We start from the raw sequence: 7,062 nt of genomic DNA on the forward strand, positions 1-7,062 counted from the left end.
GAGTCCCAAGTTTTATTTTCCTTTCACAATATAAAAGTCAAGTGGATTGGCTTGTTTGGAATGGTTATAACTGTGTCAGCACTGAGGCTGCTGGAAGGTCAATAGGGCCACGCTCCCACAGTAACCAGTCACTTCCTGACCACGTTCTGTGCTGACCATGCTGTGTAAGCAGCACATAAGCCACCTTAGGGAGGTCATTATCTCCCAGAAGGCCTCAATAGTCCCGCAGCCCTCACTCTTTGCCCAAATAATATCAGTTTATTTGAAGTAATTCTCTGTACAACGAGTGGTGTGTAGCTGACGCCATCAGAAGGCAGAGAAACAGGAAGCATTTCACCAGAACGGAGCATGCCCACACGGGGAGACTATTATCTGTGACTGCAGTGATGGCCAGAGTTTTCTCTGGTTCAGATAAATAAGGGTTGGAAAATAATCCTGAGTTTGTTTATTATGGAGAAATACCTAAATGAGCAGAGGATAATGGCCAGGAAATCCAGGAATGGTTGGTAAAGCTAGGCACCTCTCCATGGTGAGTTACGCTTTTTGCTCCAGTGTTCAGGTGTGGGAAAGAGAGTTTCTGGGGTGCCAGATGAGTTGGTCTCCCCTGTGTGAGACACCCATGGAAAGCATGGGCGGCCTCTGAGGAGAAAAGTCTCCTTATTGCCTTCATGTCTTTACGTCCCGAGAGCATAACCGCTCAGCGGCATTCCACAGTTGCTCAGGGTGATAACACTCCCTTGACGCAGCGGAGTATAATCAAACAACTTGGTTCCTCCTGAAACCCGCTCCCACCGTTTCAGTCCCAATAAGTTAAACATCTTAAGTAGTTTAGACACACACCTTTGCTCAAGGAAATTCACAGAAACCGCCACTGCTGTGCATCTTATTGAATGACTCAATTAGGATTAATCTCCTTCACGGATTAATCCTTTTCCTCATCCCTTTCTCCCCCTCCCATCTGTCCTAAGAGCAAAGAGCTTGTAAACCAAGCTCTTGTAAACCAGCTTGTAAACCCGAGAGCTCTGGAGAGCTCTGGGCCGTGAGCAAGCCTCGGACGCCCTGGTACCCTGGACCCACCTTTTAAATTCTGATTCTGTCTCTTTCTAACTCCTTTGTCTCTGCCGGACTTAGGGTACCTGCCAGGTGCTGTGGGGCTGGTTTCCCCAACATTCAGTCACATGATTGCTTTCCAGAACCAATTCCAGCTTCTACCTTCAGCTGCAGTTTCTGCTAACACAGCTACTATTTGCTACAAAGCCTAAGCCTCAAGCGCTTTCCTCTAGGGCCTCTCTGCTCCCCCGTCTTCTCTGGTTGTTACTTTTAACAGCTGCACTGCACTGCATTGTGTGACCTTACTGTATTTACTCAACAGTCACTGGTTAATAAACATATGGACTATTTCTAGTCTTTTCCGATGACACATAATTCTGCAATGAATAGCTCTGCATTTCCTTTGGGTAACCTTCACGTGGCAGGACTGGGGAACAATGAAAATGAAATGGGAAGAGTAACGGCAGAGGTCTGGCAGGAAACTTTGTTCAACAAATTACTGGAGCTCCCTTTATCCCTGGCATGCCACCTGTGCATTGTGACTGAAATGCCAGGGGTTCGGGGCTGTTGCTCACCACAGAGAAAACCAGTTACGAAGACAACAAAAATTGCCAGAAAAAAAGTCTTTTTATTTGGGTGATGTCAGCTGAGGAGAATGACGTGCAGGAAAACAGGAATTGGGGGGCACAAGGAAGTGATCATGGCAGATGAGGGGTCTGGCATCTCATCGTCTGGATGTGGTGAGCTGATGAGTTTCAGTTCCTTGTCTGAGGGTCAGTTTCCTGAGGAGGTAACTCAGACAAGACAAATTTAAGTTTCAACTTTTAAGACCAGGGAGGGTCAATTTTTATGTTTGTGCAACCCCCGCCAAACATTCATTCTATGGGACAATTAGGCAGATTTCAGGGTCAGAACCAATCTTAGAACCAATTCTTTCATTGATTTATGGCCCCCAACTTTCTGCACCTTTGTTGCTCCAATTTGCTACAGACGTTCACCTTGGCATCTGCTGAGCAGGTGGGTAGTGCCGCCTTCTTCCTCAGACTTTCAAGGGTCAGGGACGCCTTCAGAATTTGAATGCTGTCCAGGGAACAAGGATCTCTTCTCGGGGACACATGACAAGGTGCCAAACCCTTCACAAAAGTTTACAGCTAGCTCAGGGGAACAGGTACCGAGAGTATAAATAATCAGTGTTTCCTGCAATCTGCATATATTGAAAACATAAACTGTCCTTTCAGGTAGAAGCTAAGCAATTCATAAAGAAAAATGATGAGATTTCTTGATTCCAAAAGCAGGACTGAGAGTTAAGTGAAGTGACTTTATGTAGAAAATAAATATATGAGCCTAAAGAATGGAAATAGTGCCTCAAGTATATTCCAATACCTGGTTTTAAATACTGATAGGCTTTTTTGTGTCTTTGTGTGATGAGGGTTGGAGCAAATCTAGAGAAATATAAATGTTAAATGTCACATGGAAATTAAGCTCAGTGATCATTAGACTTAATCATGAACCTAAAGGGGGCGCTACTCCCCAACTTCCTGCCACTTTGGTGAATTGCAAAATGATGGTGATAGGAACTTGGTGTGGGCTATGGTCTTGCAGTAGGAAAAACAAGGTAAGAGGAATCAAAGCAAGATGGAAAGCTGGTGAAGCCCTTAGCTGGGGAGTGTAGAAGCAGACACTTCCGTGGGCCTTTCAGTAACACTGATGACCTAGACGGTGAGATGAGAGGTCGTTTAAAATTGATAACAGAGCCAAGGTCATGCAGAAGGAGCACTGGGGGTGGACGGGGGTGGCGGTTCAGAGCGGGGGACACAGGCTTGGTTGTCTTCAGGTCTGCATGTCCTGGCACTTGTAACCCCTCCCTAAAGGGCAGCGAGGGACTTTCTCATGCCACCGGCCTCAGATGTTACACATTTTCCTTTTCTAGTGCTTTCAGAGGGGCACATGTCAGGTGGTTGAAACTGTCAGAGGATAACAGGATGAGGATTTACAGGCAGAACAAAAGTTAATTCCCTGTCCAGAGTGCCATCCTTTTAGCTAACAGGAGCATGGCAGCTCTAGGCCCTCAGGGCTGCTGGCTACAAGTTACTACATTTTAGACGCTGAGTGTGTAGCTCCCTCATCACATTGATTTCCCAAGAGGTTTCTGGAGCTGAGAATTGCCTGGTAAGTGTCTCCTTATGCCTCAGCCTTGAAACAAATACTGACAGGGAAAACCTTCTACCAGGAGTGGACAGGGGACGTAGAACTGATGCAGACTGTTCGTTGGGCAGTAAATGGATTTTGGAACAGCCCCAAAATAAACCAGGGATTTTTACTCTAGAATGTAAGAATAACATTGTAGTTTCTGAGATATGCTTCATCTCTTCTTCAATCAAAAAGCCTAAAACTTCTCTATGATCAGCTTTTCTTTTTATTTTCCACTTAGTTAAATTTTTCCATTTTTTTCTACATCCTACTGATTCTCTCTACAATGATTCCTCCTGCTGCAATGCACTTTGATTCTAAGGCAAGTTCAGGGCTGTTCTCTCTCCCTCTGGTCCAAGCCCTGCTTCTCACTCTGCCCTATGTGCTGTTTGGCCATTTCAATTCTCAGGTGGCCTGGATGAGGATGGGGGAGGTGAGCCTGGGACATCTCCTGGTGTGAGCCTGATGTGACCTGATTCTGGTCCCACAGTTGTTCCAGCGGTGTCTGGCTTGTGGTTGCTGCCATCCCCATGCTGCTATGTGTGAGCTCCTGGGAGGACTCACTCCTGCTGGATCTGAGCCCTGCCTGTATTAAACTCTCCTTTAGGAGGAAAAAGGAAAATCTCATCCTGTAGTGTTTTCCACATTATGTTTCTTCTAATACTTATTCACAGATGATTAATGGGAGAGATGGAGGTTTTAGGGAAAGCAGACCATGGATTGAGGCTCTTCGCTTTTTTGTAGAGGCCTTTGTCCTCTAGATAGGAATATTCAATTTTTCTAGCAAGTTATTCCTGATTTAAGCTGGATGCTTCCCTTTCTGATACTGATCTTAGAAACCACAGTTCAGTGATCTCAATCTTGAGATTGAGTTCGCTGGCTGGTTTCTACCTGTCACTTAGTGTAACACCAGCTTCTGAGATGCTCACCTGAACATGATCTTTAATGCAAAAAATTAAGCAAGAATAGAAAAGGATGTATAAAAGAAAGAAAGGAAGAATGGGAGGGAGGAAGGAAAAAAGGAAGGAAGGAAGGAAGAAAAAAATGGAACGAGGGGACAGAGGGAGGAAAGAAGGAGTCAAAAGGAGGGAAAAAGGAATGGGGAATAAAATAATTCTCATGTTTAATGATTTCCAAAAAATTCTCATAATGGTCCTTATTTTTGTACACAATGCATAATTTTACCAATTCTTTCCATTGTTTGATGGGGACAGACTGCCCCCACCCCTAAAGATAGCGTGAGCACCTCCACCAGCTACCTAGGAAAGGGCCTCCCCACAGTGCCATTTCATTTCAAGGGTAGCTGGTGGAGGTCCCCGTGCCATCTTTGAGGATGGCATCCTTACAGGTGGCTCACGCTTTGCCCTTCTCAGCCCAAGTATCATTCCGCGCTGCGCCCCAGTCTTCCGCGCTGCGCCCCAGTCTTAGGCGGACCTTCAGTGGGTGTTTCTGCTCACATCACCTGATTCCTTGATTTCCTTCCCAGGAATTTCTGTCCTCTCGGGTGCCATCACAGTTACTCATTCACTTCAAGAAAATGGTCATTTTTGAGAAATTGCTCTTTCCTACTGTTGTATTCCTGAAGTAACAAGATGCTCATACAATTTTCCCCAACATTATAAATTTCAGCCCTTTGTGGATGAAGGAGGCATAAAGAGATGTATCTCCCACATCAGTACGTGGGTTCTCAGTCTTCCTCACACTCCAGACTATGTCCACAACCATTTGATTACTGTATGTGAGAATTAATGAAGCCACTGTCATTCCTCCAGAGCTGCTTTATTTACTGTCATTTGTAACCAAAAGTTTTGGTTAGTATATTTCATTTTTCTGCTTGAGGTAGTCTCAGGAATAATTCTTCACGAGGGCTCTATCACAGAGCATGTCCGCAAGGGACATGTAGGGTGACACGACATATCACTAGATTCAAGTTATTCTTCTCCCCATATTTTGTAACAATGACAAATGTGGGTGCCCCTGGTAATCAGCATAAAGAGCCTGGGAGTTGGGAAGCAGCCAGACAGAAAGGCAGAGGTGTATCCCATCCATTGAAGATGCTATAAAAACCAATTTTTATAAAGCATAAACAAGGAATAAAGTGTATAAAAACAGAAAAAAAGAAGCTCAGTGTCATCAAGGTATATTTTTGTAGCTCTATTTAAAGGGGAGAAGCTTTGGTAAAGGTTGGAAATCTCAGTGCGTTTACCTTCCTGATGATGCCTGTATGGTACAGGCACCATATAGCTACAGCCCATGCCACAAGAACAAGATATATGGCATTATAAAGGAAGAACCCAATTATGCCCATCTTTAGAAGCAAAGAAAGCAGACCAATAGCTACAATAGTGTACTTTCCTTGGTAATTTTCACTCTTCCTTGGACTGTCACATAGGTTGAAACTCTGATATGTGTCAAGGTTGTAAACCAAAAAGTATCTGAGACAGGTCTTAAGCAATTTAGAAGTTTATTTTCCCAAGATTAGGGACATGCTGGAAAGAAAAAAATCATCGAATGACACAGGCAATCTGGTCTGTGTCTTTCTCCAAAGATGATTTTGAAGGCCTCGATATTTAAAGGGGAAAAGTGGGCTGACAGGGAAAGAGAGAAGGTATGGCAATCCACATGTTGCAAGGAAAAAGGGGCAGGTAGGGGAAGAGGCAGTTATGTATTCATCTTGCACTCAGTAAATCGTCAGTTTGCATATGACTAGGTGAACGTAGCATAGCTACTGGTGGGGATATTTTTAACCTTTTATCTGTCGCTATCTGCTTGGAAACCAAAAGAAAGGCAATTTCTTGCATGACTCAGCTTTCAGCTTAATTTTTTCCTTTTGGCATGACGAATTGGGGTGCCCAGTTTTTATTTTTCTTTCACAATTTATACAAAACACAACTGAACAGACATCCTCATGTCCCAGTGTATGTGGCATCTCTGGATTCTACACCTGCTCACCTGGACCTGTTTGATCTGATACAGGGAGCCTGGAAACTACTTAGGTAGGTGGTGGAGAGGGAAACATCCCAGCTAATCATGTGCAAGTAAAATACAACTTCACATCCATCATTATCCAGCCCCAAATCATCCAACATCTAGATATTTCCTTGGAGTAAGGGAACAAGACCAAGTAGGAAAGAATCACATATACAGAAGATTTTTATTCCCAGTCAAAGATCAGAAGATGTAAAGGCAAAGAGAAAAGGTGCTTCCTATAATGCCAGCTCCAGCTGGATAAGAATATATGCTATTATGTGAGGGGGAAACATGTTCAATACAGCTAGCTGCTTCGGCTTCCATGTGGTGTTTGATACCTGTGTTCCTTTTCATTTGGCTGAACTTCCATTAAGCACAAAAACCTCACAAAATGTTCAAAGGGCTAGAGGGACAAATTTGGATTTCATACCTCACAAATAAAGAAAGGGGACCGTAAGACAAAAATACACTTTCCATAGAAACCTTGGACGTCTAATATGTGGAATACGGTGAAATAGAAACCGATCATCCTTCATAGGAACTGAATCCTGAGTTCTGTCTAACTAATCCTAGTCTAGATTTGGGTGATTTGAGATATTAATGCCCTTAGCCTCGTTGCCTGACACAAGCTAAATTAAATAACCTCTAGAGAAATATAATCTTTCCTGGAGCCTCAAATTATCACTCATATTTTTCTTCTGCATGGCCTCAATTAAAAAAATAAGAAAACAAAAAATGATAAAAGCCAGGAAAAACATAACAGAAAATAAATATAGGACATTGACTTCTCTGTGGGATATTACTAGATGAACTCAACACTCCCAGTACAACAGCTAGAAAAGTTAAAAATTT

Source organism: Trachypithecus francoisi, unplaced genomic scaffold (genome assembly GCF_009764315.1).
Source record: "Trachypithecus francoisi isolate TF-2019V2 unplaced genomic scaffold, Tfra_2.0 Lachesis_group10, whole genome shotgun sequence".
Lineage (NCBI taxonomy): Eukaryota > Metazoa > Chordata > Mammalia > Primates > Cercopithecidae > Trachypithecus > Trachypithecus francoisi.